Below are 23,485 nucleotides of genomic sequence, written 5' to 3'. Positions count from 1 at the left end.
AGCTCTGGGAGATGGTGACAGACAGGGAAGCCTGGCATGCTGCAGTCCATGGGGTCACAAAGGGTCAGACAAGACTGAGCAACTGAACAACAACAAGAACACAACAGTGTACAGCGATTATATTCCAAAAAATAAAAAAATAAAATCAAGTGACCTGTACAAAGGAAAAACAACAAACTCCTTATCAGATATATCATTTAAAAATAACTTCTCCCATTCAGTTGATTGCCTTTTCATCTTGTCAATGTTTCCTTCAATGTGCAAGAATTTTCTAGCCTGATGCAGCCCCATTTGTGTATTTTTGTTTCTCAGGTGGCTCAGTGTTAAACAGGAGACACAGGTTCGATCCCTGGGTCAGGAAGATCCCCTGGAGGAAGAAATGGCAATCCACTGCAGTATTCTTGCCTGGGAATTCCCATGGATATAGGAGCCTGGCAAGCTACAGTCCATGGGGCCATAAGGAGTCAAACATTACTGAGCGACTGAGCACAGCACAAAAAAGCAAATAAAATTAAATAAAACTAAGCAACATCAAAGTAATAACAGAACCCCACAGAAAATGATTTTAAAGATAAAAACATTGTTCAGTTCAGTTGGACCAAAGTTTTATATGCTTATGTGATAAGCAGAGCTAGGGTTGGAAACAGTTGTTCAGATCTTGAATGTTAGATGTTATCATGTAGAAGGATATGAAGATGTTCAGGAATTTGGTAGCAGAGGGCTCAGCAATTCATTTAACTATCACTGGCAGACTTGTGAAAAGGGAGACTTAGATAGGAAGAGCCTAGAAAGAAGTATAATTTGGAAGATATGCCAGGAATTCAGGATCAACTTAACAATCTAATAAAAGTCTATATTGAGCAACAAAAGTGAGAAGAGAATGGGGAAGAAAACAGACATGAAAAAGCATAAAATATATATGAATTGTGTGTGTGTGTGTGTGTGTGTGTGAAGGAGTAAGGGTAAAAAAGGATACACTTTGAATTAAAGTATGAATGCCTTAAATTGGATAATGGATAAATGGTGGTGTCATTTCAAGATGACATAGGGAGTCCAGACTGAACACTCACAAAAACCTCATATAATTTTAGGGCTAGGAGAAAGATGAGAACTCAACTAAGATAATTATTTATCTCACATATTAAAAAAAATGAGGCTCAGATAAATGGTTTGACTAAATTCTAAGACTATTAGAAATTTGGAAACATGTTGATTCTGAGGGTTCAGTAAAGGGGCAGTGGAGACACTGTATAAGGCAGTAGGGTGCAGCTGATGACAGCAATAACATTAAAGTTTACCGTGAGGGTAAAATGATCACCTTGCCACAGTAATAACTTTAAAAGAAACCTACAGAAGAACAACTGTTACTAAAGTGCCAGGAGTTGCAAGAATACTGTATTATAATTTTAGGAAAACTAATTTTCTTATGACACCTCCAGATTACACATTGTAAAGAAAACTGGGAAAATAAAACCATTTTAAACCTCAGAAATATTTCCTGCTGTTCTGTTACACTAAGATTAATTGCAAGTCACACAAGTTAAACAGTACAGAATCTTTTACAGAACACATGGAAGGTTTCACATGCCCTAAAATAAAAGGCTATAAATGTGACATAATACACTCTGCTGGAACAATTTCTGAATATTTCTATCATAAAGTAATTTTCTCCCACTTCAGCTTCTCTAGCAAAGTGGCAAGATAAAATTGGTTTCTTAAGCCATCATTTCAAGGGATGATATAATTATCTCATTTTAAAATTGAAAAAAAATTGAAAAAATATAAAGGAGTGATGCTCTTAGTAGCTTTCATGTTTCAGAAAAGTTTCAATAAATTTGCATACTACAATTAAGAAATTGCTAAAAGGGGTAATTGGAATGAATTTATAAATAGTAAAATTTGTCTCCAATCAAATAGTTTTAATCTTTGTAGTTATATTTTTAAGAATACCTGTGTCATTTCTCATAAATATTATGTTTTTAATAAACATAACCATTATATAAAATTAGGTGTTACTTAATTTCCATATATTCATAAAATATTTCATATAATTCCCCAATATATATAATGACCAAAATGTTGATATACTTAAAACCTATAAGTTCTAAGGTTCTAAAATTGAGAATTTTAAAATTTCTCAATTTTAAAATTTCTGCTACTAATATTGATAGAAATAAAAATATGAATATGAAAAATAAAAATTTCAAAACTTTTTTTTGGAAATATTCATGTCATTGTTAGTGATGCTACCTTGCATAAACTTTCAGCATCTCAAGTAGATGAGCGTATATGGATGTATCCACATATGTATCTGTTGTACAGAAACAACCAGTTGTTTTTCCAAGCATATCTGAATATTGAATCATCTAAGAAAAAAGAGAGGATGAAGAAGAAGAGGAAGAGAAAGGAGAGTAAGAGGAAGGAATAAAGTGAGGAAGGAAGAGAGAGAAAAAGAAGGGAAGGAAGAAAGAAGTCACAAAATCTGGCTACTTTATCTGTTGTAACCAAAGAGGATAAAGGTCATTCAATACTCAACCTGCGTTTTTGAACATTCTAAGAGCTTCACCTCTGCCCATATTCTATGCCTATAGTTAGAACTATGACTTTAACATAATGGACGCTAGAAGAGGAAAACAGGTTTAGGGAATGAATATATGCATTGACTCTGTAGCAGAAGCTTGATTATCCAGATTAATACCTTTTATACACCCTTTGGGTATGGCCTTTCTCTTCCATGTAGCTAATCCATATCTTATGCCGTGGGCTTTGATCAAGGCTAGCTATGAAGAAATTCTGCTATTATTATCTGTTGAATCAATCATATCACGAATATTTACTTTTTATTAAACAAGAAAAACATTTCTCATTTAAATAGTAATGTATATGGAATGACAACAGATAGAATCCAGTGAACTTTTCCATATACTATTAAATTGACACCCACCCATTCTGCCCTTTGAGAAGGTGAGTTAAGTCATTAAAAACTATATTATATGATTGTTCCTATGTACCACAGAAAGAATATAATATGTACTTGCCTGGAATCATAATATAAAATGAATAAAAATAATTAATCATACTGCATAGTGTTCAACAGTTTTTATTTAGAAAAAGCATCATGTATGAGTGCTTCAATTTTTTTTAGTTCTTTAGAACTCTTTACAGTTTTTTAAGCTTTAGATTTATGTTAATTTATTTACTTAAGTATAAACTCATTTTTCCTAAAATTATTTTTCATTGTTGATTGCTCTTTTCTGTTCTTTATAACATATTCATCTAGGTAAAATCATAAAACTGGCACACTTTTAGTACAAATGTCAGATCCATCAGAGACTGTTATTAAAATAGATTGATTCTAAAGGCAACTCCCCTTTGAGAACATTTTAGATTAACATTCTCTTGAAAAATTCAAAAAAAATTATAACTATAAAGTATGATGACCAGTGGAACTGTTATGTATCATATCAAGTGACACTATTTAGTTATTCTTAAGATGGTTTGAATATTTTAAAATTTAACATTGCAAACATATGTCATACCATACAGAATAAGATATAATACTTACTAGATATTTGTACTCTCATAGACAAATAGAAATTCCTAGTAAAACTATTAAAGGTAAAAAGTATGTTCCTTTGTACTATATCTGTCTTATTTGAAGTTTAATAATAATAATAATAGCAGTAGACTATGTCCCATTTCCCAAGGCTAAGGAGAAAATTTAAATTGTATTCTTTTGGTATCTGGAACATAACAGTAACAAAAGAATACTCAACAGTAAAAAGTACTTGCTCGTGATCTAGGGAAAATAAGAATACTTTCTCCAATTTTTACATGAGGTTTAAGTTTGATTGGATATTGAAACTTTATTCTGTGAACAATTTTTATGATATTTATAGGTTTTATATTTAATCAGACTTTTGGTTTTCTGTCTAAAAAACTATAAATATTTTGTATATGGAACAGCTTGCATCTAATATCAATACCTCATTAAAATTAAAGAAATTTTCTAATATTGCATTCACAAATACTATGTGTTACTGAAATATGGTCTGCTCATTTGAAACTTTTGCTACTTGCCAATGCCATTCCTTCTAAGCCTTGTAAACCATCAAATAGTCTTTGGTATAAATAAATGATTTCTTTAAGAAAATATTTACTTAGCACTATGTGCCATACCATGTTAAGAACACAAACCAAAATAGTTGTAGGCAATTGATTCAATAGTAGCATTTTCCTTTTCTATTTTTCATTCCTGTAATATACTTGGTGTTCTCTGAATAGCTACAGATGACTCTTTGAAAAGAAGGTTTCATAGTCCATAGTTAAATCATTTTTTCATGTCATTTCAATTTATTTGTCAGTCATTCAAACATATGCTGAGATAATTGTAATATACCAAATGTCTTCTATTCTTGTGAGACAAAAATTTGATAAAAACGGCACTGTCTCAGTCCTCAAGTTCTCACTATCTAGAAAAGAAACATTATTATATATATATATATATAGCAATGGCATCATAATTATATATTATATAAGTATATGATTTCTGTGAAGTAAGTTAAATGAAAATATACAATGCATATAATTATATACATATGTACATCATAGATGAAATTGAAATACTGATTACCTCTATTGGAAAAGGTCACAAAAGGTTTCAGAAAAGATAATAAAACTCAGCAGGATATTGTGTTTCAAATATGGGCTATCTACTCCTCAAGATAACAAAATAATTTAAAAACAGAAGCATTTCAGTATCTCTAAGGTATCTCATGGGTAGTAGTTATAGATGACTCTGGATGGTATGGGGAGGGAGGAGAGAGGAGGGTTCAGGATGGGGAACACATGTACGCCTGTGGCGGATTCATTTCTATATATGGCAGAACCAATCAATATTGTAAAGTTTAAAAATTAAATTAAATTAAAAAAAAATGAATGTGCAGACTAAAGCAAAATCATGAAGCACAATTTAGAACATGCTAACAACCTGAAAGTTGAGGAAGGGTTCTGAGCAATTGACTCATATAGCCATGTTTCATTTGAGAAAGCTCTTTTAAAGTTTGAATAGAGAGGACGAATTGTAGGGAAATGATATAATTGTTATTCTACTTGTAATAACTCACTTTTAGATTTCCTTTTTTTGTGTGACAATTATCACTTTCTCGTGTGTGCTATAATTTATTCATTATTTCTATTGATTTCAAGCCCTGAAGTGTGAGTTGCAAGGAGGCTGGGATCTTTACATACTTTGCTGATGTTTTGCAGGTACCTAGAAAATACTTAGCCTAGTATGAGCCATTGTTTAATCCTTCCTCTATAAATAAAATGTATGAATTGTACTAGTTTATAAGTTTTTGATTTATTTTGTAATGACAATTCTTTGAATAATCATAGAATATTTTATCTGTTGTAGGGTTTTCTAAATATGTAAGCAAGTTATCATCAAAGGAGATAATTTTCTCTAATATGCAATATTTCTATAAATGATTCTTATTTTTGTCTAACCACATTTATTAGTATATCTAAACAATGATAGTCAGTATCCTTGTAATTTTCTTAACATTAAAGAAAAATGTAGTTAACATTCAAAAGTTTTAAATTATGATGAGGACTATGGCAATTTTCAAGAAAAGCAAGGACATTTGTGTGGCAGGAAGATAATAAATCATAATTATGAGACAGATATTTTTATTTTTTTATTTTTTATTTATTATTTTTTTTTTGCAAAAAAACAAATTTTATTGTAAGTATTTGGTGCCAATTCATTATGTATGAGTTATTTTTATTTTTTTTAATTTTATTTTATTTTTAAACTTTACAATATTGTATTAGTTTTGCCAAATATCGACATGAATCCGCCACAGGTATACCTGTATTCCCCATCCTGAACCCTCCTCCTTCCTCCCTCCCCATACCCTCCCTCTGGGTCGTCCCAGTGCACCAGCCCCAAGCATCCAGTATCGTGCATCAAACCTGGCCTGATATTTTTAAATGTTTCATACTTGGCTGTCATATACTCTTCTATTATGTTCTACTTTTTTCCTCTCTATTTGGTTTGTATATCTTCTATTAACCTTCAGTTTATATTTGATCATCTTATGTCTCTAATCTTATCTCTATTTTCACCTAACATTCAAAATGTCTACTTGTCTATTATATTCACTAGTTTATTGTATTTTTAGATTTCACATATACGTGATATATGACTTACAGATGCAGAGAACAATTTAGTGGTTACCAGAAGGGGAGTGGCAGTATAGGAGTGGGCGTGGAAAGTACAAACTATCTGGTATACGATAGTCTCAAGGATGTATTGTACAACACAGAGAATATAGCCAGTAATTTTATAATAACTGCACATGGGAAGTAATCTTTAATATCAAAGAAAAACAGTCTACCTTTTTGTCTCCCGGAAGTGACTGTCTGCTAGAGCTTTATGCTTGTACCAATGATTGGTAACTGCTTCTCTAGAAAAGTGTCTACAATCTACTGGCATGAAAATTTCATATTGCTGGAGTATTAGACTATTTCAAGATATTTTTGTTGCCTTCAAATTATTTTGGAGGATATTTTGCCGGTTTTTTTTTTTTCCTAGGTGATGACATAGATGCATTAATCTACTCCCAAATAGTCCATCTTCTACAAAGTGACAATTCTGATAGATCTGATTTACTTGAATGATTTGCCCTATTATGAGCCAGTAAGAAGAGAAGCTGGAAGACCAAGGGGGGAAGACCATTGCAGTACTGAGCAAGAGGTTATGATGACGCTAACGTATTCCAAGGTTGCAGAAGAGACAATATTGGTGAGTCATCAGGTTTTGAAGGCAGGACCAACAAGATTTGCTGATAGATTTGATGACGTGAAAGAAAGAAAAGAAGTATGATTCTAAAATTTGGTTTGGTCAACACCTGAGTAAATAAACAATATCCACTGGCCTTGGGGAAACAGGTGAAGAAGAAAATTTAAAAAATGTAAAGAATTTAGTTTTGGGATTATGTGCCTATTCGAAATTCAAGGGGAATTACTGGGATAGGCAGTTGAATATACATGGCTTCCCTGGTGACACAGACAGTAAAGAATCTGTCTGCAATGCGGAAGACCCGGGTTCAATCCTGGGTAGGGAAGATTCCCTGGAGAAGGGAATGGAAACCCACTCCTGCATTCTTGCCTTGCAAATTCCATGGACAGAGGAGACTGGTGAGCTACAGTCCATGGGGTCACAAATAAAAGTTGCGTATACAAGTCTGGAATCCAAGAAAATTAAGACCTGGAGTAAGCCTATAGAGATAATATTAGGATAGTTCAGTTCAGTCGCTCAGTCGTGTCCGACTCTTTGCGACCCCATGAATCGCAGCACACCAGACCTCCCTGTCCATCACCAACTCCTGGAGTTCACTCAGACTCACGTCCATTGAGTCAGTGATGCCATCCAGCCATCTCATCCTCTGTCGTCCCTTTCTCCTCCTGCGCCCAATCCCTCCCAGCATCAGAGTCTTTTCCAATGAGTCAATTCTTCACAAGAGGTGGCCAAAGTACTGGAGTTTCAGCTTTAGCATCATTCCTTCCAAAGAAATCCCAGGGCTAATCTTCAGAATGGACTGGTTGGATCTCCTTGCAGTCCAAGGGGCTCTCAAGAATCTTCTCCAACACCACAGTTCAAAAGCATCAATTCTTTGGCACTCAGCCTTCTTCACAGTCCAACTCCCACATCCGTACATGACCACAGGAAAACCCATAGCCTTGACTAGACAGACATTTGTTGGCAAAGTAATGTCTCTTAGGATAGTAATTAGGTAATTAGAAGTAATTCAAGGAGATCATATAAACAGAAAAGATGGCAGGACATAGTACTTAAAACAAACAAAAAAAGCACTTCAAGCAGGTAAAAGAAAGATCTGATAAAGAAGACGAAGTTGGAATATCTAGTGGTTATATGGATAATCAGGAAAGAATGAAAATTCAAAAAATATATGAAGAAAGTGTTTTAAAATGGAAGGAGTGATCTACTGTATTAAATGCTGCTGAAAAAGACTGAAATTTGATCAGAGTATGTGATGCTGAGACCATAGTTTGACTCACTAGTGTACTAGTGACAGAAGGTTTACTCTAGACTTGACTAGGTTGGCTCTAGAGAAAGAGGAATTTTACTTTAAATAAGAGAGAAATATAACTAACAGCAATTGAGTTAGAGGGAGGATTTATTTTGTTAGCTGGAAAATAATAACAGCATGTTCTGTTGCTGTTGAAAAGGTCCTATAGACAAGTAAAATGTGATGATGTTGGATAATAAGATAATAATGAAAAAAGCATAATCCTCAAGGCAAGTGGAGTTGCTGCCCTTGGGGAACATGGACAGTTCATATGCTATAATGGGAAGAGAGTACAGTACGTGTGGCTCAGTTATATGTAGCTGAGGAATTGCTGGTGATGTGTTTTTATCAATGAAATAAAGAGCAAATTTATCGATATCTGAAATGAAAGCATGTGTTACAAGGTTTTTAAAGAGAGTACAAACTATAAAATACCTATGGGAGTAGAGAGTGAATGGTTTAATAAAATATAGTAAGATTGCTTTTGGCACTAAGGGCCTATATGAGGTGCTTGGTCATGAAGTCAATATGGCTGTGTTTTCCCTACACACAATTTGAGAGTGTAACAGGTTGTTTTAGTAAGCCTGAAAGAAAAACACCAATACAGTATACTAACACATATATATGGAATTTAGAAAGATGGTAACGATAACCCTGTATGTGAGACAGCAAAAGAGACACAGATGTATAGTACAGTCTTTTGGACTCTGTGGGAGAGGGAGAGGATGAGATGATTTGGGAGAATGGCATTGAAACATGTAAAATGTCATATATGAAACGAATCGCCAGTCCAGGTTCAATGCATGATACAGGATGCTTGGGGCTGGTGCACTGGGATGACCCAGAGGGATGGTATGGGGAGGGAGGTGGGGGGGGCGGGTTCAGGATGGGGAACCCATGTACACCCGTGGTGGATTCATGTTGATGTATGGCAAAACCAATACAATATTGTAAAGTAATTAGCCTCCAATTAAAATAAATAAATTTATATTAAAAAAATAAACTCCCTTTGTTTTCCTGGAATAAAATCTACTCAGTTTTTTTAACAGAAAATAATTTTCAGAGTATCTAATATCTACTTATTTTTGTTTTGGTAGTAGAATCTACCCCATATGTCATAAAAATGGCCATTAGATCAAACACTACAGTTTTTATTCCTCCCTCAGCTAACTGTGTTTTTATGGCAGAATTCAGGATAATGGACTATGATACGTTTAAGTTTCAGTTGATTTCATTAAAAACCAAGAAGCCTGTCCTTGATTTTCTTTGTTCCACTGGCTGCAAATAGCAATAACTGGTAAACACCAAAAGTCCTGTGTTATGAAGGGCATTAGTGTCCTGCTAGGCTGTGTCACTAGAGGAGGCATTTACTGCAACATTTAAAACGAAAGAAATAAACATTTATTGTTTTGAGCCACTGTATTTTGTGGGGTCTTACTAGAAGTTTATGCTAATAAAATAGTATATTGTTTTTGTAAGTTATTTCCTAATGTTTAATTAAAATATTTATGTTTATTGCCACTGCTACTGCTAAGTCGCTTCAGTCATGTCCGACTCTGTGCGACCCCATAGAAGGCAGCCCACCAGGCTCCCCCATCCCTGGGATTCTCCGGGCAAGAATACTGGAATGGGTTGCCATTTCCTCCTCCAATGCATGAAAGTGAAAAGTGAAAGTGAAGTCACTCAGTCGTGTCCAACTCTTCGTGACCCCATGGACTGCAGCCTACCAGGCTCCTCCATCCATGGGATTTTCCAGGCAAGAGTACTGCAGTGGGGTGCCATTGCCTTCTCGGATTTATGTTTATAGTCATAAGCAAAATATAAGCATTTTTTTCTAATTTAGTATATCAGTTTTGCTATTACATTTACATATTAGTTTTCTAATATTGACTGGCGTGTGCATATATTTACGTTCTGTATCACTGAAATAACATTGTATTATCTGTACTGTACTAGGTAGCCGGAACTTGGTTTTGGAAATACCTGTTCCAAATGCCTATTTTAAAAGATTAACTTTGAATCTTTTTTTTTTTTCTTCAAATACAATAGCCAGCTTAAGTACGGGTGTTTCTCAGGTAAATTTTGTTATTTTTTGCTAAGATATCAATACTTTCTTTTAGGATTTCTGATTTACCATAATATTTATTATTTTCTTATTATAGCTGACATTTTTACATTTCTAATTTTTTTTTTTTTGCTGTTTCTTTTTAATCTTATTGATCCATTCATTCAAGCAATCAGACTGAGTTTAGGATTTCTTTTTTGCCCATTTCATTAACACCAGACATTTACTTCTTGTTTCCTTTAAAAACGTATTCTAAGTCTTTTCTAATTTCTAAGCAAATAATTTAAATATCTCATATTTTTCTAAATTTTAAACGAAATTAATTTTTTTAGGAATATATGTTGAAACTTCTTGAATACCATCTCTTCTGGGTCTTATGTTGATTCTTAATGTCTCCCATATCTGGGAACTTCTAGGTATTCCGTAATTAATGTAATATTACATGTTAGTAATAACTAACAGTTTTTGTTTAGCTAATTAGCTTCTCCATAGCACTCAGGTGACTGAAATAAATAACCAATGATTGATGGAACTCATCTCTGCATGTTCATCACATTTTTCCTCTTGTTCAGAGTTTCTACAAACCTAGTTTTCTCCAGATTCCAAAACAGCTGTTCTGATCCTCAACTGATTAGCTTCTCATCGTTTGCAAAGAATAAAACATTCCTAGGCCAAATTCACTGTTACAATGGAGCAGGACCATTGATATTGCAGTAGGTCTTAATTTGCAGAGGTATAACAAAGCTTCATTAGCTTTGTGGGCAAAAAATCAAAAATGAACATATAAATGGTCATTTGTTTTGGTGAATACCCCCCTATGTCTAACCTACCATGATTGGCCACTTAGTCTATGACTATCTAAACTCACCGAAGTGGTTATAAGATTTTTTTACTACAAAAAGCATTCAGATTTCCTCTGTTAAAAAATACAATTTAAAACACAGTGAGGTATCATCTCATGCCAATCAGAATGGCTGCCATCAAAAAGTCTACAAACAATGAATGCTGGAGAGGGTGTGGAGAAAAGGGAACCCTCTTACACTGTTGGTGGGAATGAAAACTAGTACAGCCACTATGGAGAACAGTGTGGAGATTCCTTAAAAAACTGGAAATAGAACTGCCTTATGATCTAGCAATCCCACTGCTGGGCATACACACCAAGGAAACCAGAATTGAAAGAGACACTTGTACCGCAATGTTCATCGCAGCACTGTTTATAATAGCCAGGACATGGAAGCAACCTAGATGTCCATCAGCAGATGAATGGATAAGAAAGCTGTGGTACATATACACAGTGGAATGTTACTCAGCTATAAAAATAACACATTTGAGTCAATTCTAATGAGGTGGATGAAACTGGAACCTATTATATAGAGTGAAGTAAGTCAGAAAGAGAAACACCAATACGGAATATTAACACATATATATGGAATTTTGAAAGATGGTAACGATGATCCTATATGCAAAGCAGCAAAAGAGACACAGATGTAAAGAACAGACTATTGGACTATGTGGGAGAAGGTGAGGATTGGATAACATGAGAGAATAGCATTGGAACATGTATATTACCATATGTAAAATAGATGACCAGTGCAAGTTCAATTCATGAAGAAGCGCACTCAAAGCTGGTGCTCTGGGACAACCCAGAGGGATGGGGTGGGGAGGGAGGAGGGAATCAGGGTTCAGAATGGGGGGACACATTGTGCACCCATGGCTGATTTGTGTCAACATATGGCAAAAACCACCACAATACTCTGAAGCAATCATTGTCCAATTAAAATAAATAAATTAAAACAACAACAACAAAAATACCACTTATAAAGTCAGATCTAATCTAGTTCTAAGACAATAACAGCTAATGCCTTTGAAATTGGCAATCCAGATATACTTTTTGAAGTGAATTCACATAAAACTAGACAGATCACAATAGACTGTTTCTGCTATTCATTCAGAATGTGCTTCCATTAAGAAATAAGAAAATTAAAGTTCAATAAAATCATGCAGCTATATTGATATAGCTATATTGATATAATTGTAATTTATAGATAAGAATTCCATTTAAGAAAACAAAGGGTTTTTAGTAATATAAAATTCATTTTAAATGATTGTTAAAAATGTATGAAAAAAAGATTTAAAAAAATTTTAAGATAATTTTATTAAATCAAAATGTAGACACTACTAAGATCTCAGTGTAAGTAAAGGATAACAATTTTAAAACCTTATTCCCTCCCTAAAATGAACTACTAGAGATAATTTTTTTCTGATTTCAAAATATATTTTTAAACCTTTTAACCTTTTAAAATATAGTTTTAAACCTTTTGACAAGCATGTAACATTGATAAATATAAACTCAAGGGTGCTTAGCAAAATCTTGAGGCCATTATTCTAATATGCTATATGAATCTTTTCATATTTTATATATGTAAGGAAGCACATATACAGGCATGCTTTTAAAAAATAATTTTCTACTGATCCATTACATTTTCCATAGGACTACAGAGAGATGTCTTTATTATCACTGTATATATCTGTTGCCTAGGTAAGTGTTTTTCACTTGGAAGGTCAGTAAGGACTTTTTAAGTAAATTAAAAACCATCTTTTATGTTCACTGGTTTGTCGAGAGTTATATTAATATTCCTAATCTACTTTTACTAATAAGATACAATTTTTCCCATATTTTTTCATTGCAGAATAAAACATAAGTGTTTCTTTTGGGATTCTCCGTAAAGGTTTGTTTCTGAGATTACTTGGTAAAATCATTCATCTATGAACATAATATTTCTACAAATGTTTAATAAGATTTTACAATAACTTTTTCCTAGAGTGTGAAAAATGAAAATCGTAATACCCCGTGGATGTGATAGGAAACCAAGTATTTCTTTTTGGATTGATGCTGTGGGAATAACACAGTCATATTATACCGTTAGGAGATGATGTGTTGAATATTTGTTTATTGCTGTTGTTGTTTAAGCAATAAAGTTTAAATTTATATACTTAGTCTTTAAATTTTTACTTTAAAGTGCTACATTCCACCTAATTTCCTGAAACCTAAATAAGCTTAAAGTAACAAATCACTCTATACTAATTTAACATTTTTTCTCGTTTGTATTTTGAAATCTTAAATTATATTTTATTTTTTTAATTTTATTTTTTAACTTTACAATATTGTATTGCTTTTGCCATATATCAACATGAATCCGCCACAGGTATACACGTGTTCCCCATCCTGAACCCTCCTCCCTCCTCCCTCCCCGTACCATCCCTCTGGGTCATCCCAGTGCCCCAGCCCCAAGCATCCAGTATCATGCATTGAACCTGGACTGGTGACTCGTTTCATATATGATACTATACATGTTACAAAGTATAAATAAAAACAGAGTTACTACTGAAGTATAACTTTTCTGATCAAGCATGCTCATTTGTAAACACAAGTGCTATAACATAAGATGAGTTAATAGGGAATTGAAAAATATTATAGATCTCAAGAAACCATAGTACAAGTCTTTTAGATAAAGTCAAATAGAAGAAAATAATTTGGGAAAATCATGATGCAAATATGATATTTGAAATATTTCAAGAAAATCAATGATAAAATTTTAACTATTAATTGAATCTCTATATGTGTGTGATGAAACTAAATATTCTAATCAATATGAATATTGAATTCTATAAATTATGCCAGAATATTCTTCACTTGATTTATGTATAGGCTTATGTACCATTATGTATATTATGTATCATTTCTATAGATTCTTGCTTAACAGCTGATTTTTTCATTTTATCCTACAGATTGTATTAATAATTATCATGGATGCCTGTGGTAATAGCTTCAAATTATTCTTGCTTCTTGATATTAATGCACTTGTGTGATCCTCTCTCCTTGGTGTGTGGGCCATACTTAGTGATCCACTTTTAAAAAATAAGAAAGGCAAATAGGTCACTTCTGAGAGACAGTTATAAAATATTGCTACTTCTGCCTTCCTCACACACTATTCTGTCTTTTCTTATATGCTTTCTCTGATGAAACCAGAGTTAATGCTGTGAGTTGTCTATGCTGAGACCCATAGAGCAAGGAACTCAGGGTGGCCTTTGGCCACCAGTCAGTAAGGAACTGTATCCTTCAGTACAACAACCTCCAAGGTACAATAAACACATAATAAGATTGTTGTGCCCTCTGATGAGATTATAGATCAACCAACATTTTAACTGTAGCTTTGGAATGGACCCTGATACAAAGCACGCAGCTAAGTCACATTTGGATTCCTGACTCCTAGAAGCTGGAAGATAATAAGTGTGCTTTTTTTTAAGCCTCTAAGTTTTGAATAAATGTGTTACTCAACAATAGATAACCAATACGATAATTTTAAAATTTGGTTTCATAAACTCAGTAAAAATCTATGAAAAAACTTAGGTGTGAAGCTGAAACTAAGGAATTTCAGGAGATTTCATTCTTCTGCTGTAATTCAGTGTATTTCATCCTCAGCCTAAAGCTTGAAACAAGATGTGTGTTTCTACCAGGATTTAGTGTTCTTGGATATAGAACTAGATATTGCCTGAATCATTCTCAATATGTTTTTTCTAGGTTTTTTACCCTAAGAAGCTACAGCTTTTGTCATATTATAATGATCCATTTGCTCCCTGTGTTTAGAAACAAGTTATTCCTAAAGAGCCTGTTAACGATATACTATAAATGGAATGTGCTTCCCTGGTGACACAGACAGTAAAGAATCTGCCCACAGTGTGGGAGACTTGAGTTTGATCCCTGGTTTGGAAGATCCCCTGGAGGAGGGCATGGCAACCCACTCCAGTATTCTTGTCTGAAGAATTTCCATGGACAGAGGAGCCTGGTGGACTACGGTCCATGGGGTCGCAAAGAGTCGGATAAGACTGAACGACTAAGCACAGCACATATATGGAATACGGAATGAAGACTTCACTAATTATTCTATTTTTAAAATAGTAATTTTATGAAATGAACTATGTATTTTAATTTCTAATGTTGAACAATCTTGTCATTCTAAGAACTCCCAGTTCTATCATAAAAGGTTAATCTACTAAATTCAATTAGCTCACAAATTTGCATTTGTATATCAGCATTTTTGTGCTCACTGGAAAGCATCTGATACATGTATAGACAATTTCAGTGAAGCAAAATATTTTAGAATTATAAATTCTTATGTCTTATTTAGGGCTTCCACTGAAGAGGAAGTAAGGAACCTGTTGATGAGGGTTAAAGAGGAGAGTGAAAAAGCTGGCTTAAAACTCAACATTCTAAAAATGTAGATCATGGCATCTGGTCCCATTACTTCATGGCAAACAGAAGGGGAAAAAGTAGAAACAGTGACACACTTTATTTTCTTGGGCTCCAAAATCACTGAGGATGGTGACAGCAGCCATGAAATTAAAACAAACAAACAAACAAAAAAAGCCTTGCTCCTTGGAAGAAAAACTAACAAACCCAAGCAGCATGCTAAAAAGTAGAGACAGCACTTTGCTGACAAAGGTCCATATAGTGAAAGCTATGGTTTTTTCCAATAGTCATGCAAGGATGTGAGTTGGACCATAAACAAGTTTGAGTGCTGAAGAATTCATGCTTTTGAATTGTGGTGCTGGAGAAGACTCTTGAGAGTCCCTTGGACTGCAAAGAGATCAAACCAGTCAATCCTAAAGGAAATCAGTCCTGAATATTCATTGGAAGGACTGATGCTGAAGCTCCAATACTTTGGCCACCTCATGTGATGAGCCAACTCACTGGAAAAGACCCTGATGCTGGGAAAGATTGATGGCAGGAGGACAAACAGGGAGGCAGAGGATGAGTTTATTTAGTAAACTTACACAGTTGTGAAACCACCTTCACCATTTCACCATTCAGTTTTAGAAAATTTCCATCACTCCAAACAGCTCACTCCTGCCCTGTAGTCAGTTCCTGGTTCTATCCTCAACCTGACGATCACTGTTCTGCTTTATGTCTATATAGAACTTCTTTTCTGGATGTTTCATTTATTGAATTAAAAAATAAACAGGATTTGCAACTGGTTTCTTTCACTTGGCACACTGTGTCTTAGATTCAGTTATACAGTATGATAAATAATGTGTATTGTGTTCCTTTTAATTGCTGAATAAATAAATTTATTTAAATAAATAAATATCAAATAAATAAATAATAAATTTAAATAAACAATAAATAAATTGTTTTTCTTTATACCAATTTTTCTACCCATTCACCAGTTTATGGACATTTGGATAGTCCAAATTCTATTGTGCCATTATGAACATTTGTGTATAAGAATCTGGTGTAGATATACATTTGTCCATTTTATGTAAATTCCCAACAATGAAATAACTAGGTTATATGGTAAATCTATGTTTAACATTTTTTTAATAAATATTAAAATGTTCTTTAAGATGGCTGTACCATCTAATATTCCTAACAGCAATGCTTGAGGACTGTAGATTCTCCACAGCATCTTAAAATTGTGATGTTTGTCTTTTTATTTATTATAGTCATTTGGTGGGTATAATAATATAATGATTGTACATTATACTCTAATTTGTATTTTCTTAATGACTGTCAGTGTTGAGCATTTTTCATGTGCTTATTACACTTGACACATATTCTCCAATAAAATGTCTATCCTCCAATGAATTCATAACCTTTTCTCAATTTTAAAATAAGGTTCTTTGTCTCATAAATCTCTAAAACACTTTATCTTTCTCTTTTTCTTGCTATTGTTTAGACTTACCAATTTCTATTTCTCGGTCTTGAAATGTGCCAGGTCGTTTTTCTGCCATTTCAAATCTCCTTTTGAGATCATCTAATTCAAGAATAGCAAGGAGAGATAAGAAAGCCTTCCTCAGCAATCCATGCAAAGAAACAGAAGAAAAAAATAGAATGGGAAAGACTAGAGATCTCTTTAAGGAAATTAGAGATACCAAGGGAATATTTCATGCAAAGATGGGCTCAATAAAGGACAGGAATGGTATGGACCGAACAGAAGCAGAAGATATTAAGAAGAGGTGACAAGAATACAGAGATCTGTACGAAAAAGATCTTCACGACCCAGATAATCATGATGGTGTGATCACTCACCTAGAGCCAGACATCCTGGAATGTGAAGTCAAGTGGGCCTTAGGAAGCATCACTACGAACAAAACTAGAGGAGGTGATGAAATTCCAGTGGAGCTATTTCAAATCCTGAAAGATGATGGTGTGAAAGTGCTACACTCAATGTGTCAACAATATTGGAAAACTCAGCAGTGGCCACAGGACTGGAAAATGTCAGTTTTCATTCCAATCCCAAAGAAAGGCAATGCCAAAGAATGCTCCACCTACTGCATAATTGCACTCATCTCACACGCTAGCAAAGTAATGCTCAAAATTCTCCAAGCCAGGCTTCAGCAATACGTGAACCGTGAACTTCCAGATGTTCAAGCTCGTTTTAGAAAAGGCAGAGGAACCAGAGATCAAATTGCCAGTATCTGCTGGATCATCGAAAAAGCAAGAGAGTTCCAGAAAAACATCTATTTCTGCTTTATTGACTATGCCAAAGCCTTTGACTGTGTGGATCACAATAAACTGTGGAAAATTCTGAAGGAGATGAGAATACCAGACCACCTGACCTGCCTCTTGAGAAATCTGTACGCAGGTCAGGAAGCAACAGTTATAACTAGACATGGAACAACAGAATGGTTCCAAATAGGAAAAGGAGTACGTCAAGGCTGTATATTGTCACCCTGCTTATTTAACTTCTATGCAGAGTACATCATGAGAAACGCTGGGCTGGAAGAAGCACAAGCTGTAATCATGATTGATGGGAGATATATCAATAACCACAGATATGCAGATGACACCACCCTTATGGCAGAAAGTGAAGAAGGATTAAAGAGCCTCTTGATGAAAGTGAAAGAGGAGAGTTAAGAAGTTGGCTTAAAGCTCAACATTCAGAAAACAAAGATCATGGCATCTAGTCCCATCACTTCATGGCAAATAGCTGGGGAAACAGTGGAAACCGTGGCTGACATTTTTAGGCTCCCAAATCACTGCAAATGTTGATTGCAGCCATGAAATTAAAAGATGCTTACTCCTTGGAAGGAAAGTTATGACCAACCTAGACAGCATATTAAAAAGCAGAGACATTACTTTGCCAACAAATGTCCATCTAGTCAAGGTTATGGTTTTTCCAGTAGTCATGTATGGATGTGAGAGTATTAAAAAAAAATTAATACAAAACAAAATAAAAGGTGAAATGAGAAAAAAAAAAAAAAAAAGAAAACTGAGCGCTGAAGAATTGATGCTTTTGAACTGTGGTGTTGGAGAAGGCTCTTGAGAGTCCCTTGGCCTGCAAGAAAATCTAACCAATCCATTCTAAAGGAGATCAGTCCTGGGTGTTCATTGGAAAGACTAATGTTGAAGCTGAAACTCCAATACTTTGGCTACCTCATGCGAAGAGCTGACTCATTTGAGAAAACCCTGATGTTGGGAAAGATTGAGGGCAGGAGGAGAAGGGGACGACAGAGGATGAGATGGTTGTATGGCATTACCGACTCAATGGACATGAGTTTGGGTAAACTCCGGGAGTTGGTGATGGATAGGGAGGCCTGGCGTGCTGCAGTTCATTGGGTCGCAGTCAGACACGACTGAGCGACTGAACTGAACTGAACTGCAGAGAATTGTGTCTTTTATTTTCATTCTTTATAACTCCAGAATTTTCTTCTGCTTATTTTAGTAATTTATTTTATGTTCTGTATGTGTGGCATCATTATTATCATGCTTTTCTTTAGTTCTTTGAAGATTGTTTCCAGTAGTTTTTTCACCATCTTTATAATATTGATTTTAAAAATCTGTTAACTTCACTATCAAAACAGTTTCATCGAATGCCCTTACTTGAATATGTGTCAGACATTTCGGTTTATTTGCAAACGCCTTAACTTTTGTTGGGGCTTCTCAGGTTTCACGACTGTTAAAGAATCCACCTGCCAGGGAACGAGACATAAGAAATATGATTTTGATCCCTGGGTTGGGAAGATTTCGTGGAGGAGGAAATGGCACCCCACTCCAGTATTCTTGCCAGTAGAATTTGGGTTGCAAAAGTGAGATGTGACTGTCTGAGCATTACTACTAACTTTTGTTGAATAACTGAAAATTTAGATATTATATTTTAGCAACTTTGCATCCTGGTTATTCTCCTATTGTTTTTGTTACTGGGTTTTGCAGTGTTGTTATTATTTAATAACTTTACTGAGCTAAATCTGTGGAATCTCATGGTATTTGGCCACAGATGTCTCTAATCAGATTTTTAAAAAATTTAAATCCAAGTAGTCACTGGGCAGAGGCTGTGTTCAAATACTTCTAGTGTGAAAGGCTTATACCCTCTGTTGACGGATATGATATATTCATATGCCCGTGGGAGGGCATGTGTTGATATTCAAGGTACTTTTCAAATGTGTCTCACTTTTACTTTTAGCTGACCATCTTATATGTTCTCTGAGATTCTCACAGTTAGTCAGGAATATATGGTTAAGTGAGATCCTCTCCATTTCCTCCTGGAAATACAGTCTTCCAACCAACTACTGGATAAATGGTAATCTTACCATGACCCTTAAGGCCACTTTATGTCTGGATCTTTCATTTGCATTTCTAGCTAGTCTGCTAGTCCATTGCTTGCCTCAATCAGGATCAAATCCCTGCCTCATGGATCTGCAGATTTTTACATTTATTTGTCCTGAGATCACTAACATTACTAGCTTAATGCCCATGCCTCTGCAAATGAATTGGGCTCCCTCTGGTGGTAAAGCTGTTGTCTTACATGGCTGGTCTTCGGTAGGACTACTTCAGTGGCTGAAAGGAAGCTGGGAGGATGAAAACAAGTCTCTAAGGTTTCCCTGATGGTTCAGATAGTAAAGAATTTGCCTTGCAGTGCAGGAGACTGGGGTTTGATCCCTCGGTTGGGAAGATCTCCTGGAGAAAGGAAGGCTACCCAACCCAGTATTCTTGCCTGGAGAATTCCACATGGACAGTTGGAGCCTGGTGGGACGGTGAGCACTAGTCCATGGGGTTGAAAAGAATCAGACAAGACTGAGCCACTAACACTTTCACTTCAAATAGTCTTTAGTAAGAATGTTGCATTCTCACAGTGTTTTTATTTAACCAGAAGCTTAATAATATTCCTGCATAAACAATTCTCAGTATTTGTAATCCTTGGCACAGTAACCCACTGCAGTATTCTTGCCTGGAGAATTCCATGGACAGAGGCTGAAGGGCTACAGTCCATGGGGTTACACAGAGTCGGACACAACTAAAGCAACTTAGCACACACATCAACTATTAGAACTTGAATATATATTTGTATTTCATCATTTCATCCAGTTTTAGCACTGTTTTCAGAGGATTTACTGAGAAACTCATTCCATTATGTCAGATGTCCCAAAGGAATGTCACTGCTCCTTCCAGTGGATGTATGTTATTTCTAATTACTGTAATATTCTGGTATCAGACTTTTTTCTCAATAGTCTATAAATAGTATTTTACAATTTTTTATAATGTAGTATTGTTGATAAATTCAGTATTAGTACAAATCTCTTTCCTTTTTAAAATCCTATTTTTCCCCTACTGAATTGTATACACTCCTTGTAGCGCATATTCTTTGTTTCTGAAGTTTGGAGACTTCATCAGTGTTTAACTCACAGAGTCCCCTTCCACATGTATTTCAAACTCAAGGGAATTTACCTCCTCCTCTAAGGATCAATTTTAAAAAATATCTCTTTGAGCTTCTTCTGCTATCTACCTGCTTCCAGTTTCAAGCAAAGAAATCCAAACCACGTATTGTGAATGGCCATTTATTTAAGCTGCTTCCAAGAGGTACAAATACATCCACTCTCTCAAAAGGGTATCATAGAAAAACCACTCTTTCAGACATATAATTGTGATTTCATAAAACATGCTGTCATTTACTTTGTCCAAGGAGGAAGTTGAAGAGTTAAAAATCACATAAGGAAGTCACAATTATTTTTACTCACTCATGTAATTTACATTCTATTACAGAACTCTGAAGAGGTCTGGAGGGCCACAAGAAAGGAACAACTAAATCAGAGCATGTGTGCTTAGTTCCTCAGTCATGTCCAATGATCTCATGGGCTATAGCCTGCCAGGCTCCTCTGTCCATGGTGATTCTTCAGGCAACAATACTGGAGTGGGTTGCCATGCCTTCCTCCAGGGGATCTTCTCAATCCAGGGACTGAACCCAGGTCTCCCACGTTGCATGTAGATTCTCTACCATCTGAGTCACCAGGGCAGCCCAAACTTAAAATGGTAAAGGGTAAATGGGAGATGACTTCCTGCTTCAGTTTACAGTTGAATAATCAGCAACTCTAGTAAATTTAATAATGTTGCTAAGTGTATTTCACACTTGAACTAGGATAATTTTTGTGCATTTTTTTTTTCAGGGAAACAGAAACTTTATTTTGTAAATGAGTTGTCCTTTTATCAATCAAAATGGAGTAACAGCGACTAGATTTCCCCTTCTACTTTAAACAACTAAGAAAATAGACAAAACTTATGAAACAGTGGAAACTAGTCATTCAGTTCTGTTCAGTCACTTAGTCGTGTCCAACTCTTTGTGACCCCATGAGTTGCAGCATGCCAGGCCTCCCTGTCCATCACCAACTCCCGGAGTTCACTCAAACTCACGTCCATCAAGTCAGTGATGCCATCCAGCCATCTTATCCTCTGTCGTCCCCTTCTCTTCCTGCCTCAAATCCCTCCCAGCATCAGGGTCTTTTCCAATGAGTCAACTCTTTGCATGAGGTGGCCAAAGTATTGGAGTTTCAGCTTCAGCATCAGTCCTTCCAATGAACTCCCAGGACTGATCTCCTTAAGGATGGACTGGTTGGATCTCCTTGGAGTTCAAGGGACTTTCAAGAGTCTCCTCCAAGACCACAGTCCAAAAGCATCAATTCTTGTATGCTCAGCTTTCTTCACAGTCCCACTCTCACATCCATACATGATCACCGCAAAAACCATAGCCTTGACTAGACGGACATTTGTTGGCAAAGTAATGTCTCTGATTTTTAATATGCTATCTAGGCTGGTCATACTTTGCTTCCAAGGAGTAAGTGTCTTTTAATTTCATGGCTGCAATCACCATCTGCAGTGATTTTGAAGCCCCCCAAAATAAAGTCTGACACTGTTTCCACTGTTTCCCCATCTATTTCTCATGAAGTGATGGGACCGGATGCCATGATCTTAGTTTTCTGAATGTTGAGTTTAAGCCAACTTTTTCACTCTCCTCTTTCAATTTCATCAAGAGGCTTTTTAGTTCCTCTTCACTTTCTGCCATAAGGGTGGTGTCATCTGTATATCTGAGGTTATTGATATTTCTCCCAGCAATCTTGATTCCAGCTTGTGCTTCTTCCAGTCCCGTCAATAGATAACAACAAAAAACACTGATTCCTGAATGATGGGAAATAAATGAGTTGAGTCCTATGATTGCCCCAGTTTACTGTATTAAAATAATTTCCAGGCCATGGAAATGGTACCTGTTGCTCATATAAGGACTAAGAATAGTGCACTGCTTTCTAGAAAGACTGGAAATATCATCATCCACAGGCATTGGGTAGAATACTATGAAGAATCTTGCCTCCGTAATGAGGAATAATTAACCAAGTCCAAATGCTTTAGTCTTTCCTGTCACATCTTAAAAGAAAGACCTAAAAAGATCAAACCATTTCAAAGCTACCTAAATATGCCTCCTAAGGAATCTCAAGAATATTTTTAGGAATACAAAAATATCTAGCACCCAACAAAGTAAAATTTACAATCTGGGAACCAACCAAATATTGTAAGACATGAAAAGACCCAGAAAAATATAACCTGTAATCAGAAAGGAAAAGGCAATGAAACTTAACCACAATTGGCAAGGATATTTTAGTTATTAAAAAAGGGTATTAAAACTTTTTAATGAACTTTATTCTCTGAGGAATATTAGGGAAATGCTAGGTGATAGATTGAATTTCTTAATTATAATATCAGAAATAATAAAAGGGCTGCATGAGATTAATGGCGATAATACCACTGCACTGTACCAAAACATGTGAAATTTAAAGACAGTGATAACTATCCAAAGTAAAAGACAAGGAAAACAATCATTTAAAAATTAGTGCATCAGTAAGCTTAAGGAAATGGCAACCCACTCCAGTGTTCTTGCCTGGAGAATCCCAGGGACGAGGGAGCCTGGTGGGCTGGCGTCTATGGGGTCGCACAGAGTCGGACACGACTGAAGCTACTTAGCAACAGCAGCAGCAAGCTTAAGAACTATAACAACATGAG

This window comes from Bison bison, unplaced genomic scaffold (assembly GCF_000754665.1).
Source record: "Bison bison bison isolate TAMUID 2011002044 unplaced genomic scaffold, Bison_UMD1.0 scf7180017864519, whole genome shotgun sequence".
NCBI classification, from domain to species: domain Eukaryota; kingdom Metazoa; phylum Chordata; class Mammalia; order Artiodactyla; family Bovidae; genus Bison; species Bison bison.
Note: the sequence above shows the minus strand (reverse complement) of the source record.